At 42.6% G+C, this 26,576-nt stretch overlaps 1 protein-coding gene across 2 annotated transcripts in view; it reads left to right on the forward strand.

The window, feature by feature from the left end:
- Positions 1-26,576, forward strand: part of ZBTB7C (zinc finger and BTB domain containing 7C) — a 272,974-nt gene that overhangs the window by 195,048 nt on the left and 51,350 nt on the right. Inside the window, exon 1 of one of the 2 annotated variants that reach the window (XM_029580422.1) lies at positions 4,137-4,586. The exons of the other annotated variant lie outside the window; for it this stretch is intronic. The gene's annotated coding sequence lies outside the window, so the exon portion shown is untranslated. Of the gene's footprint in view, positions 1-4,136; positions 4,587-26,576 lie in introns of those variants that run through there. 2 annotated transcript variants of the gene reach the window in all.

Here is a 26,576-nt window from a genome sequence, read left to right on the forward strand (position 1 = left end):
GGAGAGGAAAAGAGCATCACTTCCTTCTGAAGGCATTTGACAGGGATACTACACTCAGATAGGAATTCTGTATGTTTTTAAGAAGTGCTTTTGGGAAAACCTATGTTATCATCTCTGTAGTTTATAATATTTTTCATATTGTTGGATATTCATGTGATTTGTCTTGATTCAATTATTTTGTGATCTGCCCTAGCTTTTATTTTCAAATCTACCTGAGAACATGGAGACACCTCATTAAGTACCTTTTCTGCCCCTTTTATCCTTGGGTCACCTAGTAGTGCTACTGATTCCTTCACAGGCTTCTTGCTTTGAATATACTTGAAAAAGACTTATTTTGAGGTTTTAGGCTCTCTAGCAGGCTTCTTTTCAAATTTTCTTTTGGTCTTGCTTATTAATGCTTTACATCTAGCTTAACAGTACTTATGTTCTTTCCTATTTTCATTTGGATCCACCTTACAGTTTTTGAAAGATGTCCTTTTGGCTTTAGTATCCTCTTTCACCTCACCAGATAACCATGCAGGCAGTTTTTAGTCTTATTCCTACTGTTTTTAATGCATGGAAAATATTTAGTCTGGGCTTCCAAAATGGTGTTTTTAAAAGCATGCATGCTGCAAGCAAAACTTTAACCTTTGCAACCCTTCCTTTGAATTGTCTAATTTCCTCATTTTATAATAGTCTACTTTTTTAAAAAATGCTACTGCAGTAATTTTCTTTAATATCCTCCTTTCAATGGTTTTGTTAACTTTGATTGTTTTATGATCACTATTGCCAAGCAGCCCCATCATTGTTACATCTTGCACCAGATCCTGTATCTCAGTAAGGATTAGATCTAGAGAAGTCCTCCCTCTTGTTAATTCCAGGACCATCTGCTCCATAAAGCAGTCATTTATGGCATCTAGAAACTTTACCTCCCTAGAATGTCCCTATGAGACATTTACCTAATCAATATTGGAGTAACTGAAATCTCCCATTATTATTGTGTTGCCTAATTTGTTAGCATTTCACTGTCTGTCTTTTCTACCTAGCCAAGCAAATGGTAGTATATTCCCATCGTTATACTCTTCCCCATTACATATGGATTCTTTCTCTGTAGAGATTCCACATTTTAGTTTGTCTTCTATTTATTCTGTTTGATTCTATGCTATCATTAACATACAGCGCCATCCCTTCACCAGTCAGCCCTGGCCTATCATTTTGAATTATTGTGTACCCTGGTATCAGAGTATCCCATTGATTATCTTCCTCCTACCAGATCTCTGAGAAGCCAATTATGTCTACATCTTCATTCAGTGCCATTCATTCCAACTCTCAAATCTTATTTTTTAGACTTTTGGCATTCACATACAGATCCTTACTGACAGCTATATCAGTGATCTGGATTGTCCTGCCCCATATGACCTATGTTCAATATAATGCGAAGCAGTAGAGATGATACCTCCATCCTAAGCATGAGTGAGGAGAAATGAACCAGACCAGAGGTCATCCCCATGGGTGACTGCTGTAGTGTGATGCCATGCCATGGAACCAGCAAGAATGGGGAGTTGCTGCATTCACTCTGATACTAACTCCATGGCATGTTTGTGTGTAAAGCGGTTGCTGCCCAAGGAACAGATTACTCGAGCAAGGATTTTCGTAGCCGTTTTCAAGGAATTTTCTGCTGAGGTCTGCAGCAGACTAGGGAAGTTAGCACAAGAAATAGAAAATATAATGAAAGTTGACAGGGAGTATGCTAGGGCTTGAATGAGGCCCAAGATCCCAGCACAGCACGAAAATGCTACCATTCAAATCTAGGACAATGGCAGCGAGCCTACAGAGAATAATGAGGGATATGTGTGTGGTAGATGTGGATGTGTGGGAGGGGGAGCTCTTCAGAAGAACCTCTAGTGTTTTCCCCTAGGAAAACCACAGCCTCCTGTATCTCCCAAATTCATGTAAGGCGGCAAGGCTCCTGGCGCAGCTTGTAAAGGAAACCTGAGAGTCTCTAGGCTCTGCGCCCCTTCATGTGTAGTATATAGTGATAGAATGCCTCAACAAGTGCCTCAGGGACCACTTGGAGGATGCCAGGATGCCTGGGAAATCATCACAGTAGCATCAGGGTTGCATGATATGCTTTTGGGGGTAAAGAACAAGTAGCTGCTTTGGCGTCGGGTATAATAGGACAGGATTTACACTTGCTACTCTAATGGCATGGAGACCAAGCATGCCGTTAAGCACATAGATACCAAAGAGTATACCAGTATATATCCCATTTGAAGCCTGGTATTAGCATGGAGGAAGAAGGTGACTACAAAAGATAGATTTGGGGGGGCTAGCTTTTACATCTTTATTACTTTTTCTTTAGTATGGTGGCCCTAGAGAAGATGAAGATAGGAAAATGAGTAAGGATAATAAGAATGATTTTGAATGCTTCAGCTCATGCAAACACAGCTGATCAGTGGGTAGCTTTGGCACAGTTCTGCTATTCAGCCACCTGTAGTGGGAATAGAATCCTTTCCTACCAAAGAAACAGAATTACCTCAAACATGTTATAGTCTTATTATTTATAATTCATAATCATTGCACACGGCCCAGTGCAGTTACATGAACCTGAAAAGGCCTTTGAATGGTTTAAAATCTAAGTGTGGAAATATGAAAGAAAGTAGCGAGAGAGGAAGGAAGGGGACTGTGAATTCTGGATGTGCAATATGGCTGTTAGCTAAGGTGTCTTTGGTTTCACAGTTCTCTGCTGATTCTGTTTGTCTCTCTCAATATTCTCATCGCCCTCTAAACACATCAGCCCCTTCTCTGTTCCCCTTCTTCCTCTGACGCTGTAATCCAACCTAAAGTATACCTGCATGTTCAGGCATCATCATCCTCAGCATCACTTTGCACTGACCTGGTGAGGGGAGCATAGCCCTGATAGCCAGTCACAGGCCTACTGAGTTGATCCAATAAAAAAGGGATCCCCTGAAACCTGTTTATTGACCTTTATTGTTACAGTTCTGTACTGGAGCCAGTGGACATCTCTACCTGTATGTTACACTGCAGTGTAGGAGTGAAAAGCGGTAATAAGTTAACAATACCCAGTGGACTTAGGGCAGTCATCTGGCTCAAAGTTACAACAAATAGGTAAATTACTCTGGGGGTGGGGTGGGGATGCAATTTTTGCTCCTCTGTCAAGGTACTTTAGGAGTCCAACAAAATTTTTTTTCCAAAAAAAAAAACCTTGAAAGAGCATTTGAAAAGCTGAGACTGAGTTGGAGCCAGGCAGTCATGCTAAATGGGATCCTGGCTGTTCATCTCCCAATCACAGAGGAGATCAAAAGACCCAAATTGATGCCTGTACCTAAAAGATACTCTCTCCAGCTCACCAGCAGCAACAGGTGCCCCATGCAAAAGGTGATATCGCTGTCGCAAATAATTTTGTTCCCTAAAATCAAAAAAGCGAAAGTTGTTGAAAGGTGATTCTGATGATTTGGACCGCTGCCAAATGAGTGGGTTGCCATGGAGAGACCTGTTTGTTTGCAGCCCCAGGCACCACCTCGGCCTTGACTGCCTCTCAGTAAGGCTTACGAGCAGAAAGCCTAAACATCTGTCCTAGCCCCAGAACCCCATCGCACCCCCTCAGCTGTGTGCTAGGTCTTTAACTTGACAAGGGGCCTTGGAAGGCCACCGGTGGGCTCGCTCATTAGTTCTGCAAGACTTGGCTGTTGGATTCTTCCAGGCCCCGCCCCCCCAGGGCTTGCTCCAATTTGGTTATTTAGAGTGTGCATCCATCGAGCGCTATAGAAATGATAAGCAGTGGAAAAATGAAACTGGCTTGTTGAAAAAAAAGGCAGAAATCTGAGGCTGCGATTTCCTTTTTAAAACAAACAAAATTAAAATGGGATTCACCCCTGCTTGTGAAATGCTTTTTTTTTTTTTTTTTTTAAGTCTGAGGCATAATTCACTGTGCAGTTTGCAAACCTGTAAGCAGAAGCAGGAAGCAAGCGAAGCAAGTTTTTTTTTTTTTTAACTACAATTTGCACAGCAGTGATCATAAGGGGCAAGGCTGGGGTTTGGCTGTGGTTTTATGAATATAGTCTAGGGTGTGGTCAGGGCAGGTTGGTTTACAATCACAGTCTTGGCTGCGATCCTACATGCTGAAAGAAGACACAATAGTCAGTCTTTACCTTCAGATCTGATGTGTTGATGTTGTTGGGTGGGGGGAGGTTAAGTATTGCCCTTGCTTCTAGGTGGTGCACGGGCCTGTGAGCCAAAAAAATCCGCCCCTTTGGAATGCTGTCAAACCTTAGGGGATTGGGTGTCTTGGTGGATTTTTGTTCCCTGGCTCTCAGATCTCAGACGTGGACTGGAGAGAAGCTCGGATCTCAGCACCGACCGGAGGGAGCTGCAGTGTTTCAACCTGCTGTGGAGATCATTTTATGTCAGCTGTGGGAAATAACACTATTTTACGGGACCAGCTTGGGTGCATGGGTCTCTGCTCAGCTTATGTTGGTTCTGAATACAAAGCATCTTCCTTCTCTCCTCGAGAAACTGCCGAGAAGAACAGCGAGGCCCTGATTCAGCGATATCCCATCGGGACTGGCAGGGAGGATGTGGTGAAGGTACGGTGAGAGGGGATATACAGGCGCCTGCTTTTTTTGCAGTTTAATGTCAGGGACAGTGCCAGTGCTGGATTTTGAAGGCTGCTCACTACTGCTGAGTATATTTCATTTTAAACATTTTTAATGAACTTTTATGGTATAAGAAAACAGATACTAAAAGTCACAGTTCTGCCATAGAAGCACTGGCAGTTTCTTTTTTGTTTGTGTTGGTCCAGAAAATAAAGCACAAGATATTTTAAAAGTTGTGATATTTTTACTGCATCCTTATAACATTATATGAAAACTTTACCACACACAAGTTTCAGGGCTTTGAAAGGCATTCTGTTAGATGTTTCTGCACATGTGGTAGATAAACTTTATGCCCAAAGGTATAAAGGTGTTTCATATTTATTTATACTATTATAAAATGGATTTTGGTTATAAAATCTAACTTTGGTTGTAGCTTCAGACACAGCTCAAGAAAGGAACCAGCAGACAATACACAATATTTTTTGTGTATATATGAAAAAAAAGTATAATGATCCAAAAGAAGATGTTAACTTAGGTCTGAATGACAAAGTGCATCTCTGAAATGCTAACCTACAGAATATTGAGTTTTATATAAACTGTATTTAGATAGATAGGTAGATATAGGTATCAGTAGACCTCCACAGTCAACTCATAGTAATCTGCATCCACTGTAAATAACTGGCTGGAGGTAGCAGAATATAAGATTGTATAAATACCTTATAGAATAAAATGCACTGTAGGACAAAATGTGAATTATAGACTATCTGCAAGCAAATGCAGTGATTTCCATGGCAGTTTTGAATTTGATGAATTAGTTAAAATTACATAGTGACCAGATCAGGTGCCTTATTGTTTTGACAATGCTGTGGATGCAAATAGTGATAACAATTTGTAATCTCCTAATCTATTCTGAGGACTAGATTTAAGTTGTGGGACAAATTCCTGCAGTGATTTTTTGCACAAACTTTACTTGCATTATTTTTTTTCCCTTGCAACTACATTTTTCTGGGAAATCCAAGCTTTAACCATTTAAAATTGCAAAAGAAAACTGACTTATGAATGTTTTCTGTGATCACCAATGCATATTGCATTTAAGGCAATGCCTTGTTAAATAAAAATTTTAAATGATAAATTTAAATTTAAAAAGGAACATCCATTTTAGATGTACAGCTTAAAATCAAGTGTATCAATTTTTCGGGAATGAGGTATGCTTTAGCCCAACACTGAAAGGTTAATTCAGTAGCCAGTTTTTCTGGCCTGTTCCATCTTTGGCCTCACTGCTTGGACTACCACAACTCACTTGATGCAGATTGTACAACTTTCATATGCTATTGACCCTTTGGTTACCACTGACCAGAACTTAATCTGTGTTTGTGATCTAGACATGAAAAACTATAAACCAGTTTTAACATACTGAGCCATCTGGCCCTGGAGTGCTCCAATTTTTAGCCTGCTTCCCCAAGGGAAGAAATATTTCCTTATGTTACCACTGAATCTGCCCTCTTTGAACTGCAAATCATCATGACTTCTTCTTCTAAAACCTCCTTTTAGTACTGAAAATTCTTGCATCTTTTGGGTATTATTAAATAATATCATGCCTCTTCTTGGTTTCATTTCTAATAATCCAAGCATTAATATATGCTTTAATACATTATAACTAGATTGTTCATAATCTTAATATACCTGTTCCTTGGGTCTGTTTGCTTCTATTTCTTGTCTTATTCTTGGATCTGATTGTTCTTCTAAAGTAAGATATCTTATTTAATAAATTGTTTCACTTTTGGCATTAAAGGCTAGCACTTCTTACTGTGGTCACATTGTTTTAAAAATCTCTTTCTTCAAGTCTCTTCTTGAGTTTTGCATGTAGCCATATGATACCCCCACAGGGATCTCAGAAATATCAGCATAGAAACACCCCTCTAATTTCCATATAATTGTGGTAGGAGTGCATTTTATCTATTAAACACTAATCTCACCTCAGGAATTAAATAAAAATACGAAAACTAAGAGAGATTTTTGTGAGACTAAAGGCATCTATCTCTCGTGTATTTCCTAAAATAGCATATATACACATATATGCTAATTTTATGTGCGTGACCCCTCCATGATGCCTTGAAAATTACCTGTTTTCTGTATATTTGGGGAAGGGTTCCCCCAAAGGTGACTGTATGCAGGTGATTTCTTGTATTTCTTAGAAATTTCAAAGTAGCATTTTCATACATCCATGCCTAAGCTGCTGTTCCGAAAAACTTGCCAAAGATTTGAAAAACGTATATGTAACCCTTTCTCCAATTTAGGGGCCAGGATGGCAAGAGCACATGAGGGTCTTGGGGCCAATCCTTTAATTTTCCACACTCCAACACAGTCCAGGGGCCCCGAGACAGGGCTCTTTTTCCAGTGGGGTGGGAGGACCCAAAATGGCAGGAGGGACTCACAATTTCTTTTCCTGGGGAAGGTAACAGGTCTCTATCAACGTTAAAGGGATGTGAGTGCCACAAAAAACTCTGAAGGCTCAGATTGAGTGTCCAAAATTAAATCTTTATTGTCAGAGTTCTTAAATATCAATCTGGCACTTTCACAACAGCTCTCTCACCCTCTATGGTTTAGCCAAGCAAGGTTCCCAGTCAGGTAGGGGGTCCTTAGATGGGATGGAAAACCCCTTTCAGAAATACTGATTGGCAAAAGAATTACAGTCTCTGCACAATGACCTCTAAGCATCTTTCTCCCAGGATGATGACTCGGTTGGGTGTTTCCACAATAGAAAAGTAATTCTTTCTCAAAGTTCCTTTCTTCAGTAGTCTCAAAAGGATTTTTCTTAGGAAAACCCCAGTAGCAGGGAACACAGCATCTCTCTATAGATGTTCTCTCTTCAGGCAGGAAGGGTGGGCAAAATCTTCCTTCTGGGAACCTAGAAAAAACCTGTAGTCCTCCTGCAGCAGGTCACCATTTGGGGGATTTTCCCTACCTCCTGATCTAACCCACCCGGTGGAGATCCCAAATTCCTCCAGCCAGGGGTAACAGGGCTCTCATAGGATAAACCCCAAAAAGTTAAAAAAAAGACATCCACAAACTTTACTCAAAAAATAGAACTAGCACCCAGCCAGCACTGATCCCCCTTCACACTAGGGTATTGGCCTAGACTGAGAAACCCCGTACCCAAGCAGGGAAACAACTCAAGAAAAACACTCCTATTGTCTCTAACTCAAATAAAATGCCACGCTTGGCAATGCTGCAGACTGCGTTTATAAGCAGCAGGGGGGCTGAACCATTCCAGCAACCGCAGTGGAGGAGCTGGGCAGAAACGGACCTCCCCCCCCCCCCCCCAACCCCACTACCTTTCCTATCCTAGCTCGCAGGGTTCAAATCTAGGGCTATTTGTATGAGAAAGTATATTTTAATATGAGTATTGCAGATTTTGCACAGTTGTAGCAATTCTTTTTTTTTTTTTTAATTGCATGTATAGAGCATTAGTCTAAATGAAGATCCATTGTTATGGGCTGCTTAGACTGAATGCCATGCTAGCGCTTCCATCCCGAAGTTAGGGTTTACTGTTATTGTCCATGCCACCATATCAGGTGCACATCATCTATCCTCTGTCCTCTTCAGTATTTCTGGGAGAAGATTAAAGATGTCAGTGTTTTTGTCTAGAAGTGGATAAGTGGTTTGTGTGGTTTTCTTTGGTCATAGCTGTATTCCTGGGACAACACCAGTGGGAGGAGTTATGGGAAACACAGTCGGAGAACTCTTTGAATACACATTATAGGGCACCTCAGAGAATGGTCAAATAGAATTATAGAACCACCAGTTAGTATCTCTGAAATTTCAACCATTGAGATTGCTTGATTCAATTAATGCCCATGTTATGCAGTGGAATTATTCTGTAACCGTTCAGCACTTTCCGTTACAAATACAAGGTAGGGTTTTGTTTTTTTAAATATATGAACTTAACAATATTAGTGAGCTATACAATAAACTTAGCATGTGCTAGATGGTTTGTACAGTTACATTTTTTGAAATTCACAGTTAAAATCTGAGACAGAAAATTGAAACAGGGAAAATAACTGCAGATAAGAATCTCAAGATCAATCTACAGTTGTTTGCCCTCGTAGAACCTACCAGATCTCAGGCTTTACCCTCACATGCTCACTTCTAAGCATATCTCATGCTTTATTGGATTCTGCTACCGTTTTGGCCTCCATCCTAAAAGCATGACTTGAAACTTTGCTCTGAATTTTACTTGCTAAACTCTGAGTAGTCCTTAGGCTTTCTAGATCACTCCTTGTTTTCTACTCCAGCTGGAGTGTCCACCCTGTTGCAGATCTTTGTATCATCTGCACAGTGGCGTAGCCAGAATTGATTTTTTGGGTGGGCACAAGGTTAACATGGGTGGGCTGTAGGCATGCAGGTCTACTAGTTGTTTTTTTACTGATAAATAATGCCAAATTATGCAGCATAGCATTCACATCTACGCCTAAGTATGAGGTTTACTTAATGATACAAACATAATTCACGGTGATTTGTGGTACTTTAGCCTTCTTATTATTACGATTTTATACACGGCTCCTACCTGTCCATAAATTTTGAGAGAGCAGTTGTGTTGCTTATATTTAAATTGCTAACATCTCAAAATATAGATATATATTTTTACCTTTGTTGTCTGATCTTTGTATTTTTCTAATCAGTTGGTCCTGGTCTCTTTTTCCCATTTTTTCCCTTATAGCTCATTTCCTAATTCCTTTTCAGTGTCTTTCTTCTATTACTGTCTTCTTCCCTTCCACACACACACACACACATACACGCTTTCTCTCACAGACTCCCTCTCACACACTCAAGCTGTCACTCTCATATGCTCTCCCCCCCCCCCCCCCCCCAAGCTCACATTCAAGTTCTCACTTTCTCACCCCTCCCCAGGCTTATATTCTTATGCACACACAGACGCACATCCAGGCACCCATTCTCACCCACACACATAAACCCAGACTCCCATTCTCACCCACAAACCCATGCTCCCAGTCTCACCCACACATATTCAAGCTCCCATTCTCATCCATACATATACACATTTAAGGTACTATTCTCACCCACACATACACACATTCAAGCACCCATTCTTATCCACATATACAAGCTTCCATTCTCACCCACCCACACAAACCCAGGCTCTCATTCTCACCCATATATACACACATTCAAGCTCCCATTCTCACCCACCCACAAACCCAGGCTCCCTTTCTCAACCACACATACACACATTCGAGCTCCCATTCACCCACATATTCAAGCTTCCATTCTCACCCACATACACACCCAGGCTCCAGTTTTCACCCACACACACTCCCATTCTCATCCACACATACACATTCAAGCACGTGCACAGCTTCCGCTTTCTCCCCCAGAGCAGGAAGATCAGCTGCCTCTCCTGCTGCCACCGGCCTCCTGCTATCTTCGGGCGTCGGGCCGTACTGCCCGCCGAACTTCCTGTCGGGGGGGGGGGGAGCGGAAGCGCAGCGCACAACGTCCGCTTCCTCCCTCCCCCCCCCCCCCCCCCAAGCAGGAAGTTCGGCGGGCAGTACGGCCCGACGCCCGAAGATAGCAGGAGGCCGGTGGCAGCAGGAGAGGCAGCTGATCTTCCTGCTTTGGGGGAGAAAGCGGAAGCTGTGGGCGGTGCTTCCGCTCCCCCAAACAGGAAGTTCGGCGGGCCGTTTGGTCCGAAGATAGCAGGAGAACGGGTGGCAGCAGGAGAGGCAGCTGATCTTCCTGCATTGGGGGGAGGAAGCGGAAGCTGCGCGCGGCGCTTCCACTCCCCCCCCCCCCCGAACAGGAAGACCGGTTGGCCGTACGGCCGCAGCAGCGCTTCCCCACGTGTGCCGTGATGGCGCGCAAGGCGTGGGTTCTCTTGTTCGCTGTCGCGGGGATGGGATCCCGCGACAGCCTTGCAGTTCCGGTGCCAGTTGGGTGGGCCTGGGTCTAAGTTGGGTGGGCACCTGCCCACCCAGGCCCACCCGTGGCTACGCCACTGCATCTGCATGATGACCACCCTTCCTGACAATTACCCTGCAGTGTCACTTATATGTAATCCCCTTCTCCTGTGTCATCATTCTAAAGAAGGGTACCAGATGTAGTTCATTTTGAACCAGAGGGAAAGTGTAATTTGAAGGCCCTTAGGGTGCAGTCACTTGGACACAGTAAACACTTCCCATGCATAGAATGGTATTCCAAACAGAAGTCTTTATTGTAGCAAAATCTTTTCAGTAGAAACGATTTGGAATGGTGAAGACTCTGGAATCTCTATTGACTATATGGTAAAGACAATGTGAAACCAGTTTTTAGAAAGGGCCCCAGTTGTGATCTGAGAAACTATAGACTGGTGAGTCTGATGTTAGTGCCCGGCAAAATGGTAGAAGCTATTCTTAAAAACAAAATTACTGACCTGACCACATAGATAATGGTAGAATTGGGGAGGGGGGAATCAACGTGTTTTTTTCAAAGAGAAGTCTTGCCTTACTAATTTACTAGATTTGTTTGACGTATAAATAAACATATGGCTAAAGGTGAGCAGGTTGATATAATGTATTTGGATTTTCAGAAAGCTTTTGACAAATTCCCTCATGAGAGACTCCTCAAAAAATTGGGAAGTCATGGGAATGAATGCAGTATCCTTTTATGGAATTGTAGCTGTATAAAAGACAGGAAACAGTGAGTAAGACTAAATGGTCAGATTTACAAGGTCATTAAGAACATAAGAACATAAGAAATTGCCATGCTGGGTCAGACCAAGGGTCCATCAAGCCCAGCATCCTGTTTCCAACAGAGGCCAAACCAGGCCACAAGAACCTGGCAATTACCCAAACACCAAGAAGATCCCATGCTACTGGTACAATTGATAGCAGTGGCTACTCTCTAAGTAAACTTGATTAATAGCAGTTAATGGATTTCTCCTCCAAGACTTATCCAAACCTTTTTTGAACCCAGCTACACTAACTTCACTAACCACATCCTCTGGCAACAAATTCCAGAGCTTAATTGTGCGCTGAGTGAAAAAGAACTTTCTCCAATTAGTCTTAAATGTACTACTTGCTAACTTCATGGAATGCCCTCTAGTCCTATTATTCAAAAGTGTAAATAACCGATTCACATCTACTTGTTTAAGAACTCTCATGATCTTAAAGACCTCTATCATATCCCCCCTCAGCCGTCTCTTCTCCAAGCTGAACAGTCCTAACCTCTTAAGCCTTTCCTCATAGGGGAGCTGTTCCATCCCCTTTATCATTTTTGTTACTGTTCTCTGTACCTTCTCCACTGCAACTATATCTTTTTTGAGATGTGGCACAGTATTGAATGGTGCGGTCTCACCATTGGTGAAGTGCCACAGAGGTATGAACTGAGACCTGTGCTATTTAGCATATTCATAAATGATCTGGAGAAAGCAACAATGAGTGAGGTGACCAAATTTGCAGATGACAAGAATTGTTTTGAATCATTGAAGCAGCAGCAGATTGTGAGAATCTGCAGAAGGCCCTCGGAGACTAGGAGATGGGGCATCTAAATGGTAGATAAAATTTAATATGGACAAATGCAAAATAATGCCCCATAGGGAAACATAATCCCAACTAGAGGTACATGATGCTGGGTTCTGTGTTAGGAGGCACCACCTAGGAAAAGGACCTTGGAGTCCTTGTGGACAATACCTTGAAATCTTCAGCTCAGTGTGCGACAGTGTTCAAAAAAGCAAATAGAAGGTTAGGAATTGTTTGGAAAGGAATTGAGAATAAAACTAAGAATATGATAATGCTTTTGTATAGATCCATGGTTGAGTATTGTATGCAGTTCTGGTCACCTCATCTCAAAAACAACATAGTGGACATAGAAAAGATACAAAGAAGTGAGACAAAAATAATAAAAGGGATGGAAAAGCTCCCTGTGTAGAAAGGTTAAACAGATTAGAGCTCTTTATCTTGGAAAAGAGACAACTGAGGGGATATGACTGAGATTTATAAAATCATGAGTGGGGTAGAGCGGGTAGATGGAGAATAACACCAGGACTAGGGGAAACTCCATGAAACTAGCAACCGGAAGATTTAAAACAAATCATAGAAAGTATTTTTTTCCACTCAGCACATAATAAAGCTAAGGAATGTGTTGCCAAAGTATGCGGTCAAAACAACTAACACAGTGGGGTTTAAAAGGATTAGATAAGTTCCTGAAGGAAAGGTCCATAAACAGTTATTAGCCAGGTAGACTTGGGAAAAAGAGATGAACTATTGGGAATCTGCAGGGTACGTGTGACTCGGACTGGCCACCGTCGGAGATAGGCTGCTGGGTTCAACTGTTCCAACATGGCACTTCTTAGTTCTTATGACTCTGTAGTCCCTATTTACTTATCCAGTACCTCAAACAGGCAGGTTCTGCTACTTTGTTAATTTATTTAATTTTCTACCTTTTAAGGATGCACTTGTACCTGAAAATCCTATTTAGCAGCACCTCTGCAGAATAGATTCATGTCCTTTCATTTAATACTATGTTGGTGCAATGCCTATGTTCCCCTCTGTAGAGCACTGTTCTGGCACCTTGTTACAATGACTGGATAAGTCAGTCTACTTCTCCTCTGTAGAATCGAAACAGATTGCTGTATGGGTCTCAGATCCTTTCTAGACAAGCCAGCTAGAATGCTCTTGTTTCATGGATAGGACTCTTTCCTTCCTGAAAATTACTAGAGCATGAGCGTTCTCACTTTCCCTTTCATTACTCCTTAGTAGGGAGCTTACAGACTCCTGCCCCTGAGTCTACATCTGCTCCTTCACACTATGTCACTATTCCTTCACATTCCGCTCTGGCACTCAGAAAACCGGGGTGCTCTTACAAATGGAACATACCACATACTCTTTATTCTTAAAACATATTCTTGGAAATGAGACTCATATAATAGAGAGGAATCTAAAGGTCCCTACATATAAAAATATTGAACAGAACTGGACCCAGCTTTCCACCGATATCTTCCCTTTCTTTGGCATGAATTCCATTTACCACTATCTTCTATTGTTTATTACTAAGAACATAAGAATTGCCATACTGGGTCAGACCAAGGGTCCCTCAAGCCCAGCATCCTGTTTCCAACAGTGGCCAATCCAAGTCACAAGTACCCAAACATTAAATAGCTCTCAAGCTACGGTTGCTTATTAATTAATAGCAGTTTATGAATTTTTCCTCTAGGAACTTATCCAAACCTTTTTTAAACCCAGTTACACTTACTGCCATAACCACATCCTCTGGCAGTGAATTCCAGAGCTTAACTATGCACTGAGTGAAAAATAATTTTCTTGGATTTGTTTTAAATGAGCTACTTGCTAATTCATGAAGTGCCCCCTAGTCCTTCTATTATCTGAGAGAGTAAATAACTGATTTACATTAACCTGTTCAAGTCCTTTCATGAATTTGTACACCTCTATCATATCCCCCCTCCGCTGTCTCTTCCCCAGACTGAACAGCCCTAACTTCTTTAGCCTTTCCTCATAGGGCAGCCGTTCCATGCCCCTTATCATTTTGGTTGCCCTTCTCTGCACTTTCTCCAGTGCAACTACTCTACCTTTAGATCCACCCCAGGCTGCTCAACTTATTTATGAGTCTCCTATATGGATCAGTGTTAAAAATCTTACTGAAATCCAAATTTAACATATCCCTTGCTTGCCCCTGACCTCATTTTTGGTCACCTAGTCAAAGAAATTGATTACGTTTATTTGACATGGTCTTCCTCTAGCAAAACCATGCTGTCTTGCATCCCTTAATCCACAAGGTTCAAAATGTTCTGCTATCCTTAGTAATCCCATTTATTTACCCATCGCCAAAGTTAAACTGACTGGCATGTGATTTACCAGCCTCTTTCCTGTTTCCATTTTTCCAAAGAGGGACAACATCTGCCCATCCCCAGTCCTCTGGCACGATTCCTGTCTCCAGAACGTTGCTGAATAAAACTGGCAGTGGAGCTGCCAGAACTTCTTTAAGCTCCTTTAATATCTTAAGGTTATCTGGCCCCGCTGCCTTGTTTACTTTTTTACCTCCAGGACCTGAATGTAATCCTTTTTCAAGTGGCTGAATCTAAATCAAATAATAAATACAAATAAAGAAATAAACAAATGGTTTTGCGAGACCTATGCAAACGCTCCCTTCTGTACAGGGAGTCCTCTCGAACCTTCTAACATGTGGACTGCTTCTATCTGTCTGCAAGCCTTCTGCAATCCCTTGGTCAGTAAACATTGAACAAAAATATGATTCCTTTTTTGTCTCTCACACATACATCATTTACAGTTTTTGGTCCTACAGTTCCACTTCTGCATGTCCTCCGGTCATGTTACCCTGCTTACTGTCAGCTATTTTTAACCCCATTGCTGACTTTGCTGCCTTATCACTTTCCCTGCCTCCCTTCACCTTTCCAGGGACCTTTCTCTCTGAGAGCCCTTATACCTTTTGAGTGCTAATCGTTTTGCCCTTATCCTTTCAGTCACCTCTTCTGAAAAGCATAGAGGTCTCTTTGCCTCCTTTTTTTTTTTTTTAACTCCCCTAATATAAGGTTGGGACCTCTGTTTTCAGTTTTACTTTTTTTCCTTGGGATTTCAATGTTATAACAAAAAAAAAAAAAAAGCAGTGGAAAAGTAATTTTTCCATAGATTCCATAACACTGAAAATCCCAGGAAAAATAAAATAAAAACTGAAATGAAGGTCCCTATTTAATGGGGTGTTGCTCTCGCATAGGCTATTTGTTTGTGTTTTGTTTCCTTTTTCTTTTCATTTTACATTTATAGATTGACTTCTACAAACAAAGGCCCCGAAGCGGCTTACAACAGTAAAAAAAACCAAAACAATTTCAATACAAAAATACAAAGTGTAGTAACCCAGTCCCAAAACCAACGCACTCACTAGGGGTGGGGCAGAGCTACACAGCACAGTACAACATTGGCTCAGCAGTTTACGTCTGCTCTTCTGGGGCTTCCAGGTCAATTGGAGAAGGCCTCCATTGGGCTATGATGTCATGACCCTTCAGTCACAACTATACAAGGTTTTTCCCCTCTTTCTATTCGCCTCCCAACTGATTTACCCAGCCATTGAAGAGACAGTCCCCAGCGGAGGGCCATGCAGCAGAACCCTGCAGTCATGGGCTGTAACTATCACCATTATGTGTCACCCGTTGTATGATGGCTAGGACGCGTCCCTGGCCAACCCAGGAAGCCTTAGTCTGTCTGGCCTGGGAACCAAATCCAGGTCTTCAATCTGGCAGTATCTAGTACTTGTCAATGATTATTGAGTCAGCCCACAATGGTTTCTTCTGATTTAAACATATCAAATCACAAAAGACCAAAAAAAAGAAATGTCACCATCATTTTTAAATTTTGAGAAAAAGAGGTGGTAGAATAGGAATAATAGTTTACACTAAACTAGGGGTCCCCAAACATTTCAAAAGAAGGACCATATAGGACATTTCAAAGCACTGATAGGGCCAGGGAGGTGGGGGTGAGGGAAGGAGGGGGGAGAGCTCCTTGAAGCTGTACGCTGGGAAGAGTTTGAGAGGGGGGAGGGGGGGGGGACGACCATGTCTGGCCCTTTCGTTGGTTTGAAATGCTGAGGAAGGAGGAAGGCAGGGTGCAGGGTTCTCAGGGGTGTAGACGTATGGGAGATGGTGTCGGTAATAATATTTCTAGATTCCTCCGAAGTTGCAACCCTATCACACCCCCAGCCACCTTGCCTGCTATCTCCCCCCTTGCCTAATAGATGCCCCCCCCCCCTAAGGAAGCAGGTGGCAGGGAGCGTGGATGGATGACAGGATGGTGTGAGTAGTGCATTCTCACTCACAATCCCCTTTCCACTTCTGCTCCCTCTCTAATGCTTCCCTCTTTCATATGTCTTCCCCCCCCCCCCCCCCCCCCCCCCATCTCTCCAGTGACGGATTTAGGTGCCCCTAGACACTGTCGGTGCTGTTGCTGCCTGTCAACCCTCTCTCCACCCCCACCCCCCACCAAGGTTGAACAACAGGGAGCAGAAATTTCCTGTGGCAGCTAACTGGCAACTATTTCCATCTTTTATATTACGTTCTACAAATAAAGTAGTTTTAGTCTATAATTATTAGAATCGTTTATTTTTATTGGGTGAAGAAAAGTGATCTTAAGCATCAGTACAGAGAGAGGACCTCAGAGATGGAGGGGAGAGGGAGAGGAGGATTAGGAAAGGGGTGAGGAGGAAGGGGGACCAGTGATGGGCTGGAGGGGAGATGGGGAAGAGGAGGAAGAGTGAGAGAGAGAGAGAGGTTCTTAGATTGAGGAATGGCAGGGGGGCAGGAGGAAGGGTGGGGGAGTGGATTGCAGGATCTGGGGAGGAGGGAGAAGCAGAAAGGAGGGAAGGGAGGTTCCAGGATCTGAGGAGAGGAGGGAGGTATCCCTACCATGCTGCGGTCCTGCTCCTCCTTGCACCGCCCTCTCTTACATCTTACGCAGTCTGACACACACACACACACACGCGCGCACACACGCGCGCACACACACACACACACACACTCGGCACTAATCCCTTGTCTCTTCCACAAGCACTGCCCCCTACCCTTTTCCCTTCTCTCTCACACACAGACATACATCCTGCAGCTGATCTCCCTCTCAGCTCCCAGCCTCTCTTCCCACCCTGTACTCGGCCCCTCCTAATCTCCTCTTCCTTGCATGCTGCCTGCAGAGAAGAGGCTGGATCAGGAAACAGGGCTCTTCTCTGCTGAGAGGGATTCAGCACAGCTGAAGAGGGAAATGCAGCCAGAAAAGTTTGGAGGGGGGGGGGGGGGGGTCCTGTTTGTTTCACTTTTAAAATTAGTTTTGTGTGTTGTTTTCATTAAATGTTTGTTTTTATTTAATATGCACAAAAAAAATGAAAAAAAACACATTTAAACAAATGCACAAATCTTTAGTCAGGCTGCTGCCAACCCGCCCCCCCGAATTCTGCTGCCCTAGGCACGGGCCCAGTGTGCCTACTGACAAATCCAACCCTGCACGTCTCGCTCCCCTCTCTTGCAACATGTCAGATTAGTGGTAGGAGAAAAAGAACCCTCTCTGGAGAACCTAATCCAGGGAGATACACTCAGTCCTGTTGGAGATACACTCAGACCTATTGGAAACAGGATGCTGGGCTTTTTGGACCCTTGGTCTGATCCAGCATGGCAATTTCTTATGTTCTTATGTCTTGGTATCTGAGTTATAATAATAAGAATTTATGCAGTCTGCACCTCCAAAACCTGAATCCATAGGAGAAGATGGCCATACCCCTCCCCACCAGTTCTGAAGAGATGTTGGTATGGTTGGGAGTTCCAGGAACCATCATCCTTACCTGGCTTCTCCTGACAGCTCTACAGGGTTTATAACTCAGTACTGCCAGTGCTTTCCTCCCCGTGTCTTGCACCACCCTCCCCAGTGCCTGAAAACTCCTTCAGGTGGCGGCCGATGCATTACCATGCACTGGCCGCAGTGCACGGCTCAATGTGTGACTGGATGCACATTTTGGGCAAGCATCTATAACCCCTGATGCAAAATCTGGGTTGGTGCGTCCAAACCCCGTGTCCATTCACGCACGTAGGTTATAGCGCTCATCACATGCCTGATGCGCACATTTTTACTCGCCAAAATTAGGCATTCATTTTGTCGGAGGAACTAAAAAATTACAAATGTCCCACCCAAAAATTTTTTTTTTAAAAGGGTGCCAAGGTCAGGTTAGGAAAAGGGACGCTCAATTAACGAGCATCCGGTTTTTCTAACCTGTGGGTGCCCAGGAGAGGTAGGCCAACGTAATGTTAATGGAGCGGGTGCTCAGTCATGAGCGCCCCTTTAATACGCATCGATATTGCATTGGCTTGTTTATGAATGTACTGCAGCCACTCCATCTGTCCTTGGCGCAAGTGGCTCTACCTGCACAAGGAGCACTAATGCCAGCAGTGCGTAATGCAGTCAATCACTAGTGGCTTTGCAACAGCACGCCCACATGCTGCTCTGATGTGCTGTCACTAGCACTTCGGACTTCAAATCCCTGAGCAGATTCACCACCACCACTACAGACCAGATCAAGCTCCTTCTGCTGTTGCTGCCGGGGACCTCATAAAATTCAGCCAAAGCTTGAAGATCCCTGCATTAAACCATCATACCAGCTTAATGTGAAAATATCTTGTAAGCTGATTATGTGATGGGACTTCAGGCATTAAGGGGCTAATTTCAAAAGCATATGCATGCATAAAATGTAGTTTATATGCATACATAGGCTTTTTGCAAATTACCTTGGGGATTGCATGTGTAAAAGTACACACATAAGTGATTTCTGACATACTATTATGTGTATTTGAAAGAGATATCCCTGGGTCAGGAAAACTATTTACGTGTGTTCCCAAGGAGGCATGTGTTGTGTCCTATGTTATGCAGGGTACGCATACCTGCTAATTTTTAAAACGGTCTTATGCATGTAAATCTGCTTTGAATATTCGGGCTGAAAGTCCACGTGTACGTTTTACATGCAGATTTTCAGCCCTATGCAGGCTGTTAGAAAATTGGTGCCTACAGTACCACACGCATGATAGCAATTCCTCATGCAAATCTTTCATGTCGTTAATTCGAATGTTTGTATCTAAGTAGCACCTAAGAGATGTTTCTGAAGTGCAACAATGTAGGACAAACTAAAATGCACATACTTCCCTCGAAAACATTTTAAGAAACAACAGTCTAAAGCCCATGGTGCCTGATCCCTAAGGGACAGATTTTCAAAGACCTATGCACGTAAATCCAGGAGGATTTTTGCGTGTAGTGGGGTGACGCGCGCCGGGCCTATTTTCAAAAGGCCTGGCGGCGCGCATAAAGCCCCGGGACGCGCATATGTCCCGGGGCTTTTCTGAATGGGCGGGCAGGGGGCGGGACGGGGGCATGGTGGGGCGATCTGGGGGCAGTCCGGGTGGCGTGGCCGAGGACTCTGGCACACAGGGGGATCGCGCGCCTCTGGCAGGCATAACTTGTGAGATAAAGGTACGGGGGTTTTTTTTCAGGCTGGGGCTGGGGCTGGGGGTAGGTCAGGGAGGGGAAGGGAGGGGAAAATGAGGGGGAGAGGGAACGGGGAAAGCCAGCTGGTCTCCCCGAGGGATCGGTGCGCGCGAGGTGCTCTAGTGTGCACCCCCTTGCACGCGCCGACCCCTGATTTTATAACATGCGCGCGCATGTTATAAAATCGGGCGTAAATTTGTGCGCGCCAGGTAGCACACACAGATGTACGCCTCACGTGTACCTTTTAAAATCTGTCCCTTTGTGCATAAAAAAGGTTGCGAGCAAAGGTGTATAAATAGATGATCCTGCTCTCTTCACACTGCTTCCCTAGAATGTCAGGCCATCCTCACTTAGCCTCCATAGCTTCTGATGCAGTCTGCATTTTGAACAAATCCTCATCCAGTTGCCAGGTGTGTTTTCACACGAAGCTGATATGATAGTTTATTATAAATTATTCTTATTCCACCACCTCTTTTCCTGAACTTTACTTTTGCTTCGAATAGATTTTCCTACCGTGTCCGTCGGTACCTCTTTAAGGTACTCCCCCGTCTTAACAAAATTGGTACTTTGGAGATCAGGACCCTTATCTTTATGTAATTCCTCTCTGCCAATGCTCTTATATTAAATCACAGGGTCTGGTGATCATTGAATCTCAGGAGACCACCTACTGTGACACTGAAAATACTCTCCTCATCTGTCAGTAGAAGGTTCAACGTCTTCCCCTCCCATACGGATTCTGTTACCAGTTGCTTACGAATCATCCCTTCCAAGGAGTCCAGTATCTCCCTCCCTCTGTTTCTGCAGCAGGGTTGCTCCCTTCAGCATCTGGCAAGGTAAAATCTCCCACCAGCCACACTTCCTCCTTCATGCAACCTTTGACCTATTGAATTCTATTGTCTGTGCTGGAGGTCTGCAGATAACAGTGACATAATTTGCAAGTGCCATTTCTCCTTTCTAAGATGACTCACAGTGCCTCCCTCTTCCCCATAATCCTTACATTTCCGTTGCTTTAATGTCACATATGATATAAAGCTCTTCTCCTCTTTCCTTTCTGCCTACCTTGTCATTGAACAGATTACAGCCTGATATGATTATATCGCAGTCAGAGAGCAAAACTTTGCCTCTAAACCTGAATGTTTTGGTCTTTAGAATAATTAGCTACTAACTGAGAAATGTAAGTACTTAGCTTTCCAACTGAGTAACTCTGGTATCTATTCTATGAAAAGTTAGAGGTCTGCAAAACATGTGTAAGGGAGCAAATAAGTACAGGGGTAACTGAATATTCCCTGAGCAGGTTCACATATCTTTGTGCTGCACAAGAAAAACAGACTACCTCTAGCTAATTATCTTCAGCTCAGCAATTTTGCAGACTTGAGTTGTTGGAGTGTAACCCCACAATCACTTTTTCCTCCATAAAATAAATGCAGTTGCCTGTTTGGTTAGTTTACTTTTTCTTTTTTGTATAAACCAAATTTTCTCACCTGTTCATTTTTATTCTGCCCTAGTTAATTTAGATGAATATTATGAGCTGTGTCATCCTGAAGGAAAACCTCCTGGGAAAATCAACTATCCAGTTTTGGAAAAAAGGGAAATACTGAGAGCCTGCTTTCTGCTAAAAAGTGACATGCGGATATAGGTGGTCCCGAAGCAGCTGGTTTGCTCTTGTTACAGATTTCACTTTTTCCCATGGCCTTGGCTTTTCCTGCTCCCACATGCTAACCATTCTGTATGAACTGTTTGGGTGTGGGTGTGTGGGTGGATGAGGTGGGGAGAGATAACAGCAAGGTCACCGCCCTAGTTATTGATCATCACTGGGTAGGAGGAAGCCGGCGCAGCATGAGAACCCCACTGCTTAAAAGTCTGATCTGTAAAACACGCAGCAAGACTTACTCTTGCATGAGCAAAATGTTCACAGATCAAAATACAACAGCGTTTCAAATGTTATTGTGCTATTTGCAGGGCTGGTGCTAGCTTTGTTGCTGCCCTGTGCAAACAATTACTGTACTGCTCCCCCTCCCCCGATTCATTCAGTCTTTGACCCAGGCCGGTCACATAAAGCCCAGCTCCCTCCAGAAATCTATATTTTTCAAAAACTGGCACCCATCCACTCCTCCACAGAACCCATGGTCAAGGGAAGGGCATTATCTACCCTAGGAAAACCTTACAGCCTTGCACACACACCACTCCCCACACTCCTATACCCTCTATAGCCACACAAAATGTAATTATTTACTTATAACAAATTTTACATGAAAAAGAACATTCACAAGTACAGTCTCCTGAAGCAAAGTATCACTTATAACATATATATTATATTTACATGCACTGCTGTGGTGCCAACCAGAAACTCTGCAAAAAAGACACTTGGAACTCCTATGGAATTTATAATGCACCTTAGAAAGCCATGAACAAACATAATTACCATTTCAATATAGTAAAACTCCCACACCAAAACAATCCTAACTACAAGCACTCAAACAGTAGCAACCTTATCTATGAAAAAGCAATACTGCAAATATTACACCCGGCCCTAGAACACCAATACACCTCCTATTGGGAAAATAGAACAAGCCAGGCTGCTATAGATCCCTACACCGAAACTACATGCCAGCAAAATAGCTCAGCTCCATCACATATGCAGAATACAGACAGACCCTGACCAAATACAGAATAAAGAAAGTATAAATAGAAATGTGCTGAGAAGAAATAAACTGGAACCCACAACAAGCCAGCCTCTATATGCAGAGCAACAATAGAAAACAAAAATATAACCATTCTTCATAAAATATAAAATATAAAATTGAGAAATATAAAACATAATAATGGTAAAATCATATTAAAAGAAAAATAAATATTTTAAACTAGTTAATGAACAGAATATCCAAAATTTCCCAAACACCAATATAATATTTCAAAAAATCCAATAATTAAAAAATGTTCTAATATTTTCCAAAAAACAAAATATTTCAAAACAGCAAAAATATCATATTACACCCAATAATTAAAATTAATAAGGATTAAACAAAATCTCCTGCTCTCCATACCTTGGATCTATTGATTTCCAGTCGCCCTAAGATTTTCGTGGATTCGGGGAGATAGGGCCATATAAATTTATCTTCTGTCTCTTTCACATACATACAATAGCATATTGATTCTCTCACACATTCCCTTGTCTCATATACATGCCTATGCTCTCTCACATACTCCTTCTCTCCCTCAGACACATAGGGGCAGATTTTTAAAAAGTACGCGCACGCGTACTTTTGTTCACGCACCCGGCGCAAACAAGAATATGCCAGATTTTAATAGATACGCACGTAGCCGCGCGTATCTTTTAAAATCCAGGGTTGGTGCACGCAAGGCTGCACAAAATTGGCAGCCCGCCCACCTTCCCCTACCTAACCCACCCCCCCCAGCCCTATCTAAACCCCCCCCACATACCTTTATTATAAAAGTTATGCCTGCCCGAGGCAGGCGTAACTTGCATGTGCCAGCTGGCAATTCCCCGGCCCGGGAGCAGTTTCAGAGGCCTTGGCCATGCCCCTGAAATGCCCCCGGGCCGGAACCACACCCACGGCCCCATTCCCGGTACGCCCCCCAATGACGCGCTGCCGCGACATGCCCCCCGACACGACACTGTTCCAGAAAGTCGCAATGTATCTCTGCAACTGAGAGGAATTACAGTATTCCTTGTTAAAGGCTTTCTGAGATGCCCGAAATCAACAATAATAGAAAGGCACACAAAAGATAAATGCATATAATAACCAGCTAGTGTTAAAAGGGGTTTTTTCCTTTGTTGGGAATTCCCTTTATTTTAAATTGCTTGGGGGGAATATGACATGTTTATAATTAGCCAGGGTTATTTAATAATGTTTGAGATATTCACATCACACAGCTAGAGTTGCTCTAGAGCTGCTGACAAGCAAACCCATATGAGTTACTTTAGTAGATGCAGGCTTCATAGCTAATAACTAGGAACTGGTTTTTAATGTATTGGGTGTTTGTATGTATGTTATATGTTTGCTGTGTATTGTATGTAAATTGTATATTATCTGATCAAGGATTTTAGATAAATTGTACACTGATTTGGCCACCCTGTATTAGTGATATAAGCAATTAAAATTAAATTAAACATAGGGCATGATGTTCTAAAAGGATTTTCCCGAATTATGAATAAGGAAAATGTTTAGGCCATCTAGGGCAGGGGTGGCCAACTTTAGTCCTTGAGAGCCACAAACGGGCCAAGTTTTCAGGATATCCACAATGAATATGCATGAGATAGATTTGCATAGAGCATGCTCCTCCATGGGGGAATATGCAAGTGGTGAGTGCTGGTGGCTTATCCCAAAGTACCTGCTATCCTACTGGATTTTAGTTTGAATTTTGTTGGAGTAGGAGCTCTCTGCCCCCTAATTTTCCTTCTAATTTATAGGAAGGGAGTAAGGAAGTTCCCATTTAGGGGTCAGCTTCCGGTTGACTAATCTACCTGCCATTAAACTTATTTTGAACTCCTTTAAGCCAGTCTGAGATTTCCCTGTGAAAGCCAGTCCTCCTGGTTGCAGTGAATTGGGACGATCCTGTATTCTAGGCTGGATTTGGGGTAAGGAAGACCTGCAAGTGCTATGTCTGCTAATGAGCATACACAGTGAGAGAGACTTGCTGCAGAGGAAGAATATTTTTGCATTAACTGTTTTGAGCTATCTCTTAGGTTGGAGGCACGGACGTTTTATTCCACCTTTCCTGCTTCTTGCTTAATTTTAACCCTTTTTCAGTTCAACTAATATTTTTTCCACTTGGAGCTGATATCCCATGGTACCTGGGAGTCAGTTTACCAAACCTTTGGAAGAGGGAAATCTTTCATCCAGAAAGATACAGAGAAGTTACAAATTCCATCTAGAGCAAGGGATCCCAGTAAAGTGCACTGATAGGAAAAAAAAAAGAAACAACATAAAGGTAACACAATTGTTTTTGCTATTGGGATAAGGTTGCTAAAGGTGTGAGAAGTGCCCTCTCAGTGCTGCCTAAGGAGCAGAAAGGATTCAGGAAAATACAAGGGAGCTTGAAATACCCTTCAGGTGCTGCATAAAGAGCTAAAAATATTCAAAGAGGATTTCTAGAAAAAGTATTACATCTGGGACTAAGTTCTGATTAAATATTAGCACAGTATTGTATATTCGACCACCTCTAGTGGGAAGAGCAAAAAGGAAATAAATTGGGAGGTAAAAAAAGAAATTACACAAATTCTAATCTGTACAACTAAGGAAAGTAAGGAATTGGATGCGAGAAGTAATTTTATGCAACTATAGAGCTTCCACTAGAAGTAAAGATTTTACTAGAAGAAGAGGAGTCACAAGTTTATTCTACCTATCTGTTGTTTGTTTATTGACTTTGATGAAGAAAATCAATCTAAGCTGTAATCATTATTCAGTCATCTAACCAAACTATCAGTAAAGAAGTTGAAAACCACAATTACTCTGCTGTGTGCTTATTGGATGCTGAGACTGTATAATTATTGAAACTGTGAACTAAGAATGGAAACAGGGCTTAATTGCAAAGAAGCAGAGGATAAGAGCTAATGTTCGTCCCCACATATTGAAATTCTTGGATGCAGATTAAAGCTATCCAGTAGGAAGAAGGAGTTGTATACAGTCTTGGAGCAGTGGTGTAAAAAAGGTCTATCGCTACTTTTCTTTCTATGTTCCCATGGGTGCCAAGTAAAGGATCCTTCCTGCCCAGGGATTACATTAGTTTTGTGCGTGCCATGATGCATATCTACCCAGCTCACATTCATGTAAGCCATAAGTCACTCAGGATTGTATAATATTCCACACACTAGAGCCATATTTGCACATAAGAAATCTAATCTAATCATGAAAGCCAAGGCTGGAAGGGACATCAGGAGGTCATCTAGTTCACCCCACTGTCTGAATATAATAATAAAATTACACTGTCATAACCTGAACTCTCAAAAAATATCAGTCCCTTGCTGATGACTTTATAGTTTGTTTTTGAGTATATAGAACTTAATGCAAACAAGATGATGTGGTCAATTTTAGGATATTTTGTTTCATTATGATATCACAAATTTTAATATTTAATAAAAAATGGCTCCTTTCATGTTGTCTGGATTGCATTTTGTCACATAAATGGCATAAACCTGTTACTGTTTCTTTGATAAAATGCATGCGCACAGTCCACACTGATAATGCTTTTTCCTTGAAAACCTTCACACATTGTCCTTGGTGGCTGCTTACATTGTCCCTGACTAGTTGAAGCTTGCCTTGATTCTCAATCACCTAGCTGGTTAATAAGTGGGAGGGTCCCCCTCTCTGCACTAGTCCAGCCTGTTTATGTAATTGGGGAGCATCTCAGAATCTGAGTCTGTAAACCAGGAGCTCTTACCACAAAGGTACCAATTTTGCTAAAGGTTTCCTCCCATTTTTCGGTCTGGGGGAAAAATGCTTACTGCAGAGGGCCCTAAGGGGTAGATTTTGTAGGTGCTGTTGAGTGATTATGTTAACCAATTAATTTTAGCCAGTCCACACTCAAGATATTCATCTGCAGCTAATCTGCAGTTAGACTTAAGGCAGCTATTTGTGTAGCTGCACTTAAAGGTGAATTTTAAAAGCCCGATGTGTACATCAATTAGGGGATGCGCAAATGTGTTGGGCCGGCGCGCAATGAGTGGATTTTAAAAGCCACCCGGATACAAGCGTATTTGCCGCTGCACGCACAAATGAAATGTTTTTGAAAAGGGGCAGGGTGTTGGCATGGTTTCGGCAGGGCATGAGTGTTCTGTGATTTCTACCTAAAATTTGCATGTAAATACTTATACTCACTGGCGTACACGGTGGAGTCCCCTGCAGTGTAACTTTACTTCTGCTATGGATGATGTGTAAGTTGTAAAACAAAAACAATCTAGGCAGATCAGCTGTGTTTTAAA

The sequence above is a fragment of the Rhinatrema bivittatum genome, chromosome 1 (assembly GCF_901001135.1).
Source record: "Rhinatrema bivittatum chromosome 1, aRhiBiv1.1, whole genome shotgun sequence".
In the NCBI taxonomy this organism is placed as follows: domain Eukaryota; kingdom Metazoa; phylum Chordata; class Amphibia; order Gymnophiona; family Rhinatrematidae; genus Rhinatrema; species Rhinatrema bivittatum.